We start from the raw sequence: 15,786 nt of genomic DNA on the forward strand, positions 1-15,786 counted from the left end.
CATCTCTATCAAACTAATCGGAAAAGTTAAGTTGCACCCCGTTATTTCGAATTTACACTTGGTATGGACTAAAGTGTCCAGATTGTTTAAATTGGACACTTATTTAAATGCTGCCTCGAGCATATGGCAGAACCCAAGACAGTGTATTGGCAAGTCTCCTTTCTGCTGGCCGGAGTGGATTGTGAGGGGGGTTGCTACACTCAGTGACCTATATGAAAGTGGTGTGTTGAGATCGTTTGAAAACTTGGGATCCCCAGACCTCAGTTTTATTGGTATTTACAACTGCGCCACCCACTTTGTACTATTTTTGGGAGTAGCACACATCCCCCTAAGGAGGCAGATGCTTTGGGAGAGGTGATTGTGGCCTTTGGAAAAGGTCATGAGGCATCAGTGTACTACTCCCTGTTAATTCAGAGTATGGGGGACGGAGCCTTAACTTCTCTCAAGAGAGTATGGGAGAAAGATTTCAACTTGGTATTGGAGGAAGGAGTGTGGGCTAAGATTCTTAAAAACGTTAAGTCTGCATCTAGTGATGCAAGGGTGCGTCTTATACAATTCAAAATTTTGCATAGATTTTATTGGACCCCCTCTAGACTGTATAGGCTTGGTCTTAAAGACACACCCACCTGCTGGAGATGCCAATCGGAGGATGGAGACATGGCCCATGTTTTTTGGTGGTGTGTCGAGATCCAGAAATTCTGGTCGAAGGTTCAGAATTTTGTGTGCGACGTGTTGGGCACTCAGGTTTCGTTTTGCCTCAGACTTTGTGTTCTGGGCGATGGGGCGGTCATCGATGTGGGGGATGGCCATATAGAGAACTGGGTTCTGACATGTGTGATGATCGCCAGGCAGGTTATTTTGAGGGGTTGGAGGTCAGCTGGTGCGCCCCCATATCCGGAGTGGTGCACGGAGGTGGGGAGGGTGGCAGCTTATGAGGAGGTGTCATCGGGAAGACGGGGTGGCTTGGATAAGTTTGTTCGGAAATGGGGGCTGGTATTGGAGTTTTTGGAGGGCTCTTGGGTGGGGTGTGGAGAGAGTAGTGTACTATAGTTTGCATGATTATTATGTGTGTGTATGTATGTATGTATGTGTATATATATGTATTTATGTTTGTATATGTATGTATGTATATTGACCACAGGATTGGTTTTTTTTTTGGGGGGGGGGGGGTCGGGTAGGGGGGTTGTGGGGTTTAAATGTTATATATATATTACATATATATAACATATATATATATATATATATATATATATATATATATATATATATATATATATATATATATATATAATGTTTACATTTCATTGCAAAAAATTTTTTAATAAAAAATAAAATAAAATAAGAGAATGCGCATGCGCATTAGCTAAAAAAAAAAAAACTTTCCAGCTTCAGCCTTTGGGGACAGTAGTTTGAATTTCAGTAAGCTCAGGTTTGACCTTCTGTTGCTGAATTCACAGTGTGGAAGTTTTGGGAGGGTAGAAAGTAAAATAAACACAAGGCAATCCTGTTGAAAAACCTGATATAGTCTGCAAGACGGATGCTCTGAGGTTATTAAAAGTGGACTCGGTAGGTTTTGGTTCATGTCATCTTTGACTTACTCTAAAAACCTGTTGGCATGTATGCTGCATCATTCAAATGCAATAGTTTTCTGTAAAAGAGGTTAATGTAGAAAATCACTTTTCACAGTCAGCCATGATTAATTTAACCCATGAGTGAAAGTGCCCAATAACCCAGCCTTTAGTTTGCATTCATTTGCATCATTAATTCACCATGACCACACTTTGAAAGAATGCAACCATATGCTGAGGTATGTGATTGCACATTTTGTCTGCAATAAAATCTCCCTGTGAAATCATGATACTCTCGATAACAGAGTTATGAGAGAGAAGCAGCAAGATGGAAATTCCATCATTTACAATGATGGAAGAGGATCCAAAAAAATACCAAACAAGAGGCTTTATTTGTTCAACTCTGTTGAGTTCAGTTTTTCCTCACAACTAATGCTTGTTTCATCAAAAGTTCCTAGAAAAAAGTATTCACCCTCTCAAAGTTTTTCATTCGTTGTTGTTTTACAGCATTGAAACACACTGGATTTAATTAGGCTTCTTTTCACCAATCAAAAGAAAAAAGTTAATGAAAAACAATTTAAATCCAAAGTGAAAACAAATCTCTAAGAAATATTTAAGATTATAATATATATATTCATATTCATGAATTCATAAGCATTCACCCCCTTTAATATGACACTTTATCACTTGTAAAGCCAATTGTTTTTAGATGTCACATAAGTAGTTACATATAAATGGAGATCACTTCTGTAAAGTCAAGGGGTTTCAATGGATATTATAGACCATTTATAAAAGCTCATACTTTTTGTCTAGCTAACATCCAACGTTCACCTGAAGTGACTTATCTAGACATGTTGTTGAAACTGAATGCATCTACAATACGTAAGGGAGGTGATGAAAGTGTATCATATTTTCTTCTGCAGTAGCTTCTAGACTACTGTAATATTTATTTTGTGATTATTTTATATTATGTAAATTGGGTAATTTGGTTTGCTGTTTATGGGTGATGCAATGGTGACATTATGAACATGTATGGGGAATTGGCGTGCTGACATGCACAGTGAGAGAGGGTGGAGGTGAAGCGAGCGTGACTGCAGTGTGTGTCTCACCATATGAGCTCTGACAAATAAAATAAGTCAGTAAAGTTCCACATTTGCGTGTATGCCTGCATTAATACGTTGGACCCATTTACAAGAGACTGGAGCTTCCTCCTATGTTCCACAGCCCCTCTTACACTACTCCGGTGTAAAAGGTCTCTACTTTAATGGAAATGAGGAGGCGGGAACCGGCTGAACAGTCAACATAACTTTAATGACATAAATTAACTTAAACAAACATAGACACACACACAGCGGCTGCGTGTCTCTCTCTCTCTCGAACTGGCGCTTCTGGCTCGTATTTATCCCCCTCTCAGCTGATTAGTCCAATTCAGTGCTGGGCGTGCGTCCTCACGGCCCTCACTCTCCTCAACCGCCCGTTTCAGGCCGGGGGAAACCTCAGGCATGACGTACTCCCCTCCCTTCCTGGAGAAGAGGTGTTGCCCTTCCGGCCATTCTTCAGCTGGCAGGTCTTCCCCGCCTCTCTGGAGCCCTGGGAGAGACAAGGGGAGGGGTGAGGGAAAGAGCAAGGGGGAGAGACAGAGAGAGAGAGAGGAGAGAGAGAGAAAAACTTCCCTGGAAACACCATCGCCTGGTCCTCAGCCACTCCTCCACCCTCTGACGGATGGCAGCCAATCCTTTCCTGGCAGATGGCAGCGAGTTCTCCGACCCTTGGCAGACGGTAATGGCTCCTCCACTTCCTTGGTCTGATGAGACCAGAATTAAGCCTTTTGGTCATAATAATAGAACGGCATGTAATAAAATGACCCAATCTGCCAAATTAATGATAAGAGCAATCTTGTCTGACAAGTGCCATCCCCTAAATTTTTGCATCAAAATTCAAACCTTCCCCTGTGGCACTACAACTAGCAGGTTACATAAGCAATCTCCGAGTCACAGGTTCTGGTCCCATGGAAATATTTCAAATGTCAATACTCTGAATCCTGGCTGGCAAGTTTGGAAATAGTCCAGCTAGTAAAATATGTACGTTTATATAAAATAGCATGCCAACTAATGTAAGTAAATCTAAATGACTTACTCATCTGGAATTGTATCCTCGGTTAGATCTAGTCGCTCTTCAAAATGTAAACATTCATGTCGGAGTCCCACTCTTCTTCTGAGGAAAATGTGAACCCTTCATCACTATCCAGCACCATCTGTAGAGCTTCCTTGCCTGTGTAGCATGCCATCTTTCAAACGCGCAGGAAAGTGAATGAATCTGATGATGAAACTTGATGTTTTTTAAGGTATTGTTGTGGGGGCATTTACCATTTGCATATTTGCATAGACCGCCTCAGCACATTACCGTATGAATAGCGTGCTCTGTTGTTGGGTGGGATCATATTAGCGATAATGAGCTGAGCCAGGAGAAACTGTACATCGCTTTGTTTCATACAGATTACATTGCAGGAGAATATTTGTTTTAAATTTGAATTGTTTTATTTAAAAGTAGACATTTTAAGCTTCTTTAGACATGTTTCATGTTTGTCTAATAAGTATTCGTGGAGTTTCACTTCATTTTTGTGACGTGTTTCAGAAAGATGCTCGCGGAGACAGAGACGGCTGAAAGCGCACCCTGTTTATTTTCTTTATTTTACAAAATCACAAGGTTTTGTTGTTTTTGTGAGTGTACACAAATAAAAGTAGACCCTTTATAGTTTATAATGATGTCTTAAACTTATCTGTATGCCCAAAAATGATGGATAATTTTAAGTTGTTTCCGCTGTTATGTGGAAAAAATCCAGCAGAACACGCTGCTAAAGTAAGAGATGTTACCATTTCACTTCACCATGACCTCACTTTGAAGGAATGCAACCATGTGTGGATGAAGTGGAAACATCATAAAAAATAACATGAGGCATAAACACACCCAGTCCATAGACACTAAACTTCTACATATTTCTCATCTAAGATGCTGTCTGGATAAATGAGACGTAAATATTGCACTGGTGCCTAGGTAGGTCTAAAAGAGTGTACAGACAGAAAGTCTGTGGAATTCAACAGTAGACAATAAGAAAAGCTGATATTTTTTCCCTCCATATGTCCAGTAGTTGGCTGGTCATTCTAGACATGCAAAGAGAATCCAACAAATGTAGTCCACACCCTACAGGGCCTGGAAACAGTACCTACTCTAAACAAATATATACAAGGAATCTCTCTCTTTTTGACAAAGTAAATAGATCAAAACTTCAGTAGAAGAATAGATAATTATAGGGTTTGGGAATCTACTAAGTGGTGAATGTGTACATGAAGTTCATTTTGTCTCTATAGTAGTGTCACATGCAGATGTTTCACAAGAGGTCTGTGGATTTGATCAGGAATGGAAGTTCTACCAACACACTTGAAAATCAACAAAATTTTAAGATAGGCTGCCAAGGTAAATATGCAATTTTCTCCTCTGTCTTATTAAACACTTTTTTTTTTTTCATATCACAAAAGCTTTGATTTTTAGGTGGACAAGAAGGGAAAGACTGAAGACATAAATCACAAAGCAACTAAGAGATGAGGATCAGGAATTGAATGCCGGTGTATATTAACATTTTCACGAAACTCTAAGTGGTTTGATCTAGTGTTGAAATGGGTGTGCTAAAAAGAGTCAGAACTCATTAAAGTGTGAACCAAACCTGAGAATCAGAGAAGACTTGGGGTAAAGGCTACAGTACATGTCCAACACAAAATTAGAAGCTATGTCTTGGTGGTGCAGTGGAAGGGTTTTTATAGTACAAGATTTATGACACAAGCTTACTTCATTCCCTCAATATTTACTGAAGCACTGTACTTTATACACTTGCATTGCTATAATTTTGTCTTGTGGGGATATATGTGGGGACTCAATGTATCAATAAGTCATACTTTAAGTTATTACAAAGGAAAAAACGAAGTACTTGAAAAGAAGCCTCCTAAGCATTAAACATTATGGGCAAATCCTAACATTAAGCCAATGCTAAATAGCACAATGCAAAGGTTTTAAGACATGAAGAAGAACAAATAAACAACAATTGTACTCTGCAAGACTTACCTGAATAAAGCAAGGTGTCTTAATAAAATCTCTGAAGTCTAGGCTATGTGGTTTAAGGACTGCCTTGCGTTCTGCAGTTCTTTTCATGGCAAATGGCAAATATTATCAAAATAGTCAGAAAAAACAGAGAGGAAAGGGGAGGGAATACGCATAGAATTGACAGTTAGAGAACAAAGAGAACTTGGAGTAATACAAGCCCTGCCCTAGACTTAGATGGTTGTTTATGCACGACTTGAAAACTATGGGAATTCAGTTGCATAAAATAATGTTTTGCCTACAGAAAACCGTAGGTATAAGCCATGCAATAAAACAGGCCAGAAAAGAGAAAAAAGGCTATGAGAAAGAAAGAAGACACCAGAATAAGAATAAAATAAAAGGGAATTGAAAGAGAATAGGACTGATTTATTGATTCAAGATATACTTTTATGCTCTAGTACAAGTCTGAGGTTTTGAGACTGGAAGGTTTTTATGAAGTGTGAGGTCTTGGTATTGTTAAAGGTATTGTTGAACAAAATACATTATTTGCAAAATATTCTATGGCAATCAATTTAAGGTGTGCGGTTTGGCTTTTTCAAATAATTCTTAAATTGTCATCTTTGTGGTTGAAGGATGAGGTATAAGCAACATTACCAAGTATTTATTGTGCTTAAATGTGGATGATACAGGGAGGGTTGTTTTGGAGGTAGGTGGCAGGTGTCCTTGGTGTATAAAGTTCGGGATTTGGGGGATGGAAAAGAAATGGCTGGCATCTGTGTATTCTCATGTACTACATTAAGAAAGGATGAATTATAGCCTGAGCCAACAGAGCCTAAAAACCCCCCAAAACAAATCAATGATGCATACAAATAGCACAATAAAATAAAAATAAAAAAAACAACACCAATAACTGATAATTATGTAGCTGGCTAAGGGGTTCGACTAACCCACTAAGTGCTATTCGTCCCGTGTTCAAATCCTAAATGAGGATGTTTTGCGATTTTAACCATTTAACAATTTTAACTACTAACCAGCTGAACTCAACTTTTGACACTGTGAATGTTGTTGTGGAAGTGTTGGCTAACTTTAATATCCAGGTGCTGGTTGTTTGGTTAAATTACAATCGCCACAGGTTGTCCAGCAAGAACAACAATGAAGATGTCCAAAATGATATAGATTGTTTACACACAATTCCATGCAACTCATGAAGCAATGTCTGTAAGTCTGTGTGTGTGTTGTTTCTAGATAAATAGAAAGGGGTTTGATCAGATCAGATTCGATCAGAAATCGATGTTCTACCAACACATTTGAAAATCAACAAAATGTTAAGATAGGCTGCCAAGGTAAATATGCAATTCCGTCCTCTGTCTCAAACACTTTTTTTCCCTTTTTTTTTTTTTATCACAAAAGCCTTGATTGGTAGCTGGACATGAAGGGGAAGGCTTAAGACATAAATCACAAAGCAACTAAGAGATGAGGAGCAGGAATTGAAAGCTGGTTTAAATTATCATTTTCACAAAATTTTAAGTGGTTTGACATTTTATGGCAAAGTCCAGACTGCTGCTTAGGCATGGCACTGGAAAAGCTACAGTACATGTGCAACGCAAAATTAGAAGCTATGTGTTTGTTGGTGGTGCGGTGGAAGGGTTTTGAAAGTACAAGTTTACACAAACTTCATTCCCTCAATATTTTACTTAAGTACTGTACTGTACAGCAATTAACAAAACATTTTATTATAGTAATAAATAAATAAAAATACCACTCTGGTATTACATTAAATTGGCTACAGTCCAGCTAGCAAGGCTCACTAGCAAGCTCCCACTCTAATCTGATATTAACTTTAGAAAGTTCTGCATGTTAATGAGATGAAGGATGAACAAGGTGCAATGAATAGTTCTGATTGGTTAGGCTGAAAGGTTGCTGTATCATGGTTCATGCTGATTGGCTGTTAGTGAGTTTGTTTTCTTGGCAGTTTTGGGAAGCCTGACAACATTCTGAGAGAGACTTCAAAAGAGTCCAGAGGTCAAGAGTTCAGGGGTGCAATAATACCTCTGCTGAAAAACATCTGCTTAAAGACATTTTGCTGACCTTTTGAACAAATGCTTTACCAGGATATCGTGGCCCCCTTCATCATATTGTGGCCCACTTTGGCATATCTGGCCCAGTTTCACGGTCAAGTCCAGGCTCTCCTGATGGCCACTTCACCTCTGCCTTGTACTGCTAGAGTATTTGAACAGAATGGGAATTACTTCACTCCTTGCTTGCTTTGTCTGACTGTGATATTAAGGACATTAAGGTCATAGGGTTGTTAGCACAGGCTCACAAAACAGAATAGTTTATCTAACAAATTGGTGTGACAGGCTTGAAAGGCATTCGCCTGACCATTGTAGAGAGCAAACTATCATCCTTCCGAGAGAGTTTTGAGAGATTGCACATTAGTATAATCTTGCAATAATATACAGTATGGTTAAACTCTGTCCCCAGTTGTGGTTCCCCTCTAGACTACTTGATGAGATAATAAATGTTGATGAATTAAACAAAGCTAATATAGCTCCCCTACCAGAGCTACTTGACACATTTTTTATTCAAGTGAATATTTCTTAGGTTATGTTTATTTTATTTTTTATAATAATCCATTTCTGTATATAGCCACATACTTTAAAGTCTTGGTTACAAAAGAGCTTTTGAAGATTTCCACCATTATTGCCCCATAAAAAAAGATACAGTTAATAGTGTTGTCACACTAAATGTGGTAAGTTGTCACAATGGAACCTGCCATTAAACTAGCTGCGTAGGTTTTGTGTAAACAAAATCTGCATCAGTGTTGGGGAGTAGCAAACTACGTAACTAAGAAGCGGTGTTACTAACTACATTTTTCAGTAGCTTGACAGTAGCTCAGCTGCTTTTAAAACAGTGTAGCTTTTCCAGTAGCAAATTACTTTTTCCAGCAAGTAGCGGTGTAGCACGACCAACCGCTACATCGTGTTTTCGTCAGATTATAACTAATAGCCTTCTTTATTGCTTAGAATCCAAACTTCTAACAGCTAAACATCTGAAGAACATCTGCTCGGAATCAGGTGGCAATGTCTTTTCTTCTTCTTTTTTAATGGCAGATCACAAAATAAAATGGTGCGTTACTGCCATTTACTGTTAACAGCACGCTTGGATAAAAGGAGATTGTGTGATGGTTATGTAACAAGACCAACCACAGTTTGTTTACTTTTACAAGATGTACAGGGGGCAGAGGTAAATGTCTAAACCTGCTAGGCATTACTGCCTGCTGCACCTCCACCAGTGCCTTCAGTTGTCCAGCTACAGGGTCATCAGCCAGGAGCTAACTATCATGGATGTTTTTTGCCCAATTAATCCCGGAACATCTCCTGGTGCTGGGGCAATGGTCAGGGACGTCTCTCTGCTTTACCATACCACAGAGACAAATTTCCAGGGTTTAGAAGAGTGTCATAGGTGGATCTTATTGGAATACTTAGCCTGGGGTTTCTCCCACAGGTCAGCCCATCCTAAAACTCTATTAGATGCACCTTCCCATACTGTGCAGCGCACTTCCTGCTGCAGGCTGAGTGCTCGAATCATATACCCTTCCTCTTCCATCTTCTATCAATAAGTTATTATTGTCTTTTGAGGGATTCAATTTCTGTTCTGAATAGTTAATTTCGTTTCTCATTATCTGTATGTTATTGGGAGCACTGAGAGAAATAATTCCTGTCATGCATAACTATTTGTTAACACATTTTCTCAATTTTGTAACATTTAATAAACTATTATTTTCATGTTAAATACAATTATTGTTTGAAAAATAATTGATTATGTCATGTATTATTATGCGACTATCCTCAAAGAAAAGACATGACTGGAAGTATCAATATTTCAGACACACCCATCCTTATTATCCATGATGGAGCAAGACATGGCGGCATAATCGGAAGATGGAGAAACCAATTACCCATGGCCAGGGCCACATTAAGGTGGGCTTATCGTTTCGCTGGGCCCCTGTCAGTCGTTAGAGTGTGTGTGTGTGTGTGGGGGGGGGGTTGTGGGTTTGGTGTAGAGTGGAACGTTTTCACTCAATGATCATGCGCTACACGGACAGGTTTAGCCATTGCGCACACTCTCCGTGTTTACATACGTGCCCTGCCGAGAACGTAGACAGGGAAATACCGCAACTGGGCACCAAAGGGAGTTCGGGGTCCCCCTGATGCCATGGGCCCAGAGGCTTAAGCCCAGGTAAGCCCTTGCATTAATGCGGCCCTGCTGATGGCCTTATTTGTCCAAATTCCTGTCTCTTAAGGTAAAAGTTCACCCAAAAATGAAAATTCTCTCATTATTTACTCCACCTTGTGCAATCCCCAGTGTGTATGACTTTCTTCTGCAGAACACAAATTAAGATTTTTAGAAGAATATTTCAGCTCTATAGTTCCATACTACAGAGTGCCAATATTTTGACACTCCAAAAATCACATAAAGGCAGAATAAAAGTAATCCATATGACTCTAGTGGTTTAATCCATATCTTCAAAAGTGATATGATAGGTGTGGGTGAGAAACAGATCAATATTTAAGACAATTTTTGCAAGAAATTTTTCTCCCTGGCCAGTAGGGGTGTATACATGAAGAATGTGAACACCAAAATTACAAGAAGAAGAATGTGAAAGTGAAAGTAAAGTGGACACTGACTGAGCAGGGAGGAGAATTTATATTTAAAATGGACTTAAATATTGATCTGTTTCTAACCCATACCTATCAAATCACTTCTGGAGATACTGATTTAACCACTGGAGTCATATGATTTACTTATATGCAGACTTGTGTGATTTTTGGAGCTTCAACATTTTTGGCACCCATTCACTTGCATTGTATGGACCAAAAGAGCGAATAAATTCTTCAAAAAAATCTTTATTTGTGTACTGCTGAAGAAAGAGAGTCACACACATCTGGGATGGCATAAGGGTGAGTAAATCATGAGAGAATGGTGAACTATTCCTTTAAATAATTGAACAATAAAGGTTACACCTTTGTATGTAATCTATGGAAACCATGATTAAAATTAAGGGAAATTCAAGCAAAAATGTAAGGACAGACATACAGGTTAGTAATGCTAGTTGTCATTTTAAATTGATTAACTAGCCTGCCATACTGCACAATTTATCAAATGTCTATTTCTGTTTAAATTATAACAAAGATTATTAATTTTTATTATTATTATTATTATTATTGGTTTGATAGTAACATTGTAAAAAAAAAAAATCCCTCTAAGTAGCGTCTATGCATTTTGTCCACCTAAATTTGTGACGATGGGGTGGTGGGGGGTGAAAACAATGCAGCATAATGAAGTGATGAGGGACAGCTGTGCCGATCTTATAATGGAGAGGCTGGATCATGACTGGATGAGATGCTTGAATTGAACAAAAGGATAATGTAATGCTTACTATGTGTCCTCTTCCAGAACTATCTCATAGGCCTGCATTTCCTGGATCAACATCTTTAATTATTCTTGCTTGGAACAACAATCCTTCAAAAAATCCTTCATTTTCCGAAAATCTGATTGTTTGATAGGAATGTTGTTCCAGGACCAACAATGATGTTAATCTAGGTAAATGGCCTGCTTGGCAAATTTGCTGGAAGCATATACATAGCTTTATTCATCAAGACTGTCATCTTTCATTTTAGTTAGGTCACTTAATGATATGAGTCATTATATTATAAGTAAACTCCCTGGTCCTTTGAGAATCACAAAGCCACAAAAATGTACACCATCATCAGCTTGCATTTTCAGGCAGTTCTGGAGTGTTAGTCATATTTACAGTATTCAAATGTCCATTAGAGGAACAGAGAATGTTTCAGGAAAATTAATTGTTTTGTATATCTTGGTCCTGCATGTAATAACTGTGGTCAATGAGACATTTTTAATTCACTACAGTTTAAGTTTGGAGTTCAAGTTTGGTGAGTTTTGACACACAAATTCATGGCGTTGACCAATAGGAAGTTGCTTGGTTAGGCAGTGACCTCTCTGTGGACAGTGCTTCATACATAGCTACACTTAATATTCACTGGACTCATTCAATAGACAAGGAAATTATTGTAGTGTTGAATTTTTTTATAATTTCACTTTCCCAGAGTATAAAGTGTAGTTTAAAAAAGGCTGCTTGACGATTCGTCTTTTGCTGGTTTCACACATACTTCACTCCACCCACTCCTACACCCACGTGGAATTACGCCGTGCAAACTCAAGCCATCAGGGCAGATTTCCTCTGTTCCCGATATTTCTGCTATTTATTAATACCATATGTCTGCCTACTCAATTACAAGCAAAGTCAATAACCAACCACAAGAATTTGAGCAGGGATGTTCAAGATATTTGGATCTCTGTCAGAACATCCTCAGGTTGTAAATAATATTGAAAAAAAATTCTGTATATATACAACAGGAGGAAACAAATCATTTCCCAAAAATGCCACAGCTAACAACACCCAAATTACATTTGTAATGTATTTTATTGAAGTTTGTTGTGTCAAGTCTTAATGGAAACTATTTAGAGAACTCATGAAAAGCCAGAACATACTTTTACTGATTATATCCTGTACTTTTCATGGTGGTCAAATTCTGAGTAATAGCCCTCTTTATTTAGGCAGGGCTTATTCAGTCTGTCCATGCTCTGTGCTCATTGTATCTTCATCACACACCCTCATCTTTTGTCATGATGTCCTTTCATCCTGACATTGACAGTCACTGGTTCAAGGCAAGCAGATGTAAGTAACCTAACAGTGAGTAATGATGATATCAGGCCTGTATATGACAGTCAGAAATCAGTAACTTGCAAAAGCAAGCACTGTAAAAATTAAAAGATACTCTTGGCACCATTTGGGGTTCCTCATTTGGAACCTTTGGAGATCCACCAGGCACCCTTTCAAGGAGCTTTAAATGTCATTTTTAGGTTCTCAAAGAACTTCAAGATATATTTCAAGTGCCTCGAAAGCCTTCCCTTATGATGGGGATACGGATTTGATGGATGAACTGTCAAAAGTCTTTAGAGTTCTTGCAGGAGCTAAAACTAGGTTTCTCAAGCTACGTCCACACTAATCCATTTAAGTTTGAAGCCTCTGTTTTCAGTTACATAACGTCATTGTTTTCCAAAGTATGCGGTTATGGAGAGCATTTTCGAATGTCTCCATTTTCATTGGAGGCCGTTCCAGTGTGGATGAGAGGCATAAACTTATAAAATAGACTGAATGTGGACATGGCCTCAGAGACCTGAAAGAGTGCCTGAAAAATCTCCAGAGGGTTCCATCAATGTGGCAATTAAGGGACCCCAAATGATGCTTTGAGTATCTTTTTTTACAGTGAGTCCAAAGGGCTAGAGGTTTCAACTTTGTATCTCTTATGCTACTGGACCTACTTCATGTTTTATAGCTTATTGATTGAGTGCTGGGACAAAACTCTATACAAAACTGACAATATAAGTTTATGTATCAAGGAATTATTTTGGATTAATCTGCTCAATGTGTTCAGAGGCATTCACTTATGTTTTGAGGTACAAAAGAAGTGTATTTTTTAAAATACACCACCCATCCCCCCATTCCCCACCCCCATGTTATGTAATTAACCCTACCCAACAAGTAGGCTTTCAAGAAATATCGGCTCAGTTATGGACAGAGGGCATGTCCTGGCAACAGTAAGGTACTCCACAAGACACATTTACTGCTTGTTTGACACAGGTGGGCAGATGCTTCAGGCATCAACCGTCAACAACTTTGGGGGCGTGTTGAAGTTAGTTTTGCCCAGGGCACCATACAAGCTAGAACCGCCACTGGTACCGTCTAGTGGATGACAGACTGAACAGAATACTGTAGTGTAAGAACCTGCAGTAAGAAGAGTACAGTGTCCTACTCCATTTATTTTTGTCCCTGTCATTTGTGTATTGTATTCATTCATGTAATCATTCTAGCTCCAGTGCAATCATACTGCAGCTTTACACTGGCAATTATAGTCAGTTTAAAATCAGTTATTAGTTAAATAATTTTCACAGATTCTCTGACGATCATACATCGTATGCCTATAATCATGGTTACCAAAAATAATGCAATCCAGAATTCCATGTCCAACATTTGCAAGTGTACAGTTGGATTTAGTGTTGTCACGGTACCAAAATTTCAGTAGTCAATACTATTGAAATTTCACGGTTCTCGATACCAATTTCGATACCACAGCCAAAATATGATAATATTATAATGTGCTATTGAACACACTAGTTATTTTTAATTATATAGTAATTATAGTTTTATAATTATTATTTTCCAGAACATTTGTTTAATGTTCAATTTCATCATTAAAATTGTGTATATTCAATAAATTCTTATAACTTTAACAAGTGAAAATAGAACTTTTCAACATATAATTTTTTTGTGCCAAACATTTATTAAAAAGCTGTCTTGCTTGTGATATTTTTATCATTATTATTATTACAGTGAATATTACATTTAACTATACATTTGTAATATATTTGTATTCAATTTCTTCAATTTCATGCATCTAAATGTTATTTTTAAACTTGCTTTTATTATGACGTGTGTTTTTTCCGTATGCTTCACTTTTCTGGATAAACTGTTCGTGTAAAGGTGCAGTCTTTTACGTCATGTCTGAATTCTCATCTCTTTACACTGGCCTTTGAGTCTGACAAATGAAATGTATGACAGTTTTGCAGTCTTTGTATTTTGTGTTTTAGATTAATGGTGTTTGTGTATGTGATAATTTTGAAATGTTATTTTTTTATTTATTTTATTACTGTGAAGCACTATATATTATTTGCTATATAAATAAAGCTGAGCTGAGATTAAAGCACAAATGCTGTGATTTTAATGATAAAATACATTTTAAATGTGCTGCGTGGTTCACAGTAGAGTAATGTGATTAATAGATTAATGTTAACATGAATGATTCTCAATGTCTGTGGAGTTTCTAATGTCTGTGGAATCTAGTGTATTAATTTAAAGTACGCAGCTCTTCCACAGTAAGATTGCAGCCTTTAGAGGTTTAATAAATCACACTAGGACATGTCACAATTTTAATTTGATTAATTGTCCATTTCAGTGTACAAAAATAAAATAAGCCTGTGAGCATTTTAAAGCTGTCGTGTAGAGTTGGTGCTCGGTACTACCGGTGTTGTGTCGAAGTCTGTTCCCCAAATGTTTCCCCTGTTAGTGTTAAACATGAAACATAGGGGGTAGCAGAATATAACACTAACCTAAGGGGAAACATAGGGGGAACAGACTTCGACAGCGGCGTTAAAAATTGAAGGGGAACAGACTGTTCTCCCTATGTTTAATGTTTTATGGCACTATGGGGAATACTAACCGGGGAACAGACTTTGACACAACACTGGTACTGCAGAAACACTGCAATCATTACATCTTTTTTATTTTAGTATCGACTTGGTCCTGAAGTACCGGTACTTTTGACAACACTAGTTGGATTGTTTGGACAGTTTATATTTTCCCTTAAATTTGATGTGGGTAGAAGCAGTAGGCCTTACTCATGCTGGAAACATCCAAAGAATGAATTACTGTGAATGCAGGAATTCTAAACAAACACTTGACAAAATAAAATACTTACCCACTTAGGAATTTTTCCTTTTAACTTCCTTCTATGTTTTCCATGATTTCTATTCTTTAATTCCATGATTTGAATTGGATTAATTGTCCATTTCAGTGTACAAGGAGTAACAGAGCACGCGTTCAAAATAAGCCTGTGCGCATTTTAAAGCTGTCGTGTCAGTCATGCTGTGTGCTGGTACCAGATAGAGTCGGTGATCGGTACTGCAGAAACACTGCTGTCGTTACATCTTTTTTATTTTAGTATCGACTTGGTCCTGAAGTAGAAGTAGTAGGCCTCATGCTGGAAACATCCAAAGAATGTTTAAGCAAAATACAAAAAAATTTAAATAATTATATATAAATCATCAGACCTTTACATACTGAATTACTGTAAATGCAAGAATTCTAAACAAACACTAGACTAAATAAAATACTTACCCAATCAGGAAACCTTCTATGTTTCCCATGCTTTCTATTCTTTAATTCCATGCATTTCTGGTGTGTCTGTGTCTTTGGTGTTTG

The 15,786-nt window shown here is 37.9% G+C and overlaps 2 long non-coding RNA genes across 2 annotated transcripts; both read right to left on the reverse strand.

The window, feature by feature from the left end:
* Nucleotides 1-2,867: 2,867 nt before the first annotated feature.
* On the reverse strand, nucleotides 2,868-7,175 carry LOC127417224 (uncharacterized). The gene is made up of 3 exons (XR_007893240.1): nucleotides 5,685-7,175; nucleotides 3,705-3,884; nucleotides 2,868-3,393 (listed from the first exon to the last, which is right to left on the reverse strand). It is a non-coding gene; the product is annotated as an uncharacterized LOC127417224 (long non-coding RNA).
* A 308-nt stretch (nucleotides 7,176-7,483) lies between these two features.
* On the reverse strand, nucleotides 7,484-15,786 carry LOC127417225 (uncharacterized). The gene is made up of 3 exons (XR_007893241.1): nucleotides 15,703-15,786; nucleotides 15,284-15,565; nucleotides 7,484-7,880 (listed from the first exon to the last, which is right to left on the reverse strand). It is a non-coding gene; the product is annotated as an uncharacterized LOC127417225 (long non-coding RNA).

The sequence above is a fragment of the Myxocyprinus asiaticus genome, chromosome 26, assembly GCF_019703515.2.
Source record: "Myxocyprinus asiaticus isolate MX2 ecotype Aquarium Trade chromosome 26, UBuf_Myxa_2, whole genome shotgun sequence".
NCBI classification, from domain to species: Eukaryota; Metazoa; Chordata; class Actinopteri; order Cypriniformes; family Catostomidae; genus Myxocyprinus; species Myxocyprinus asiaticus.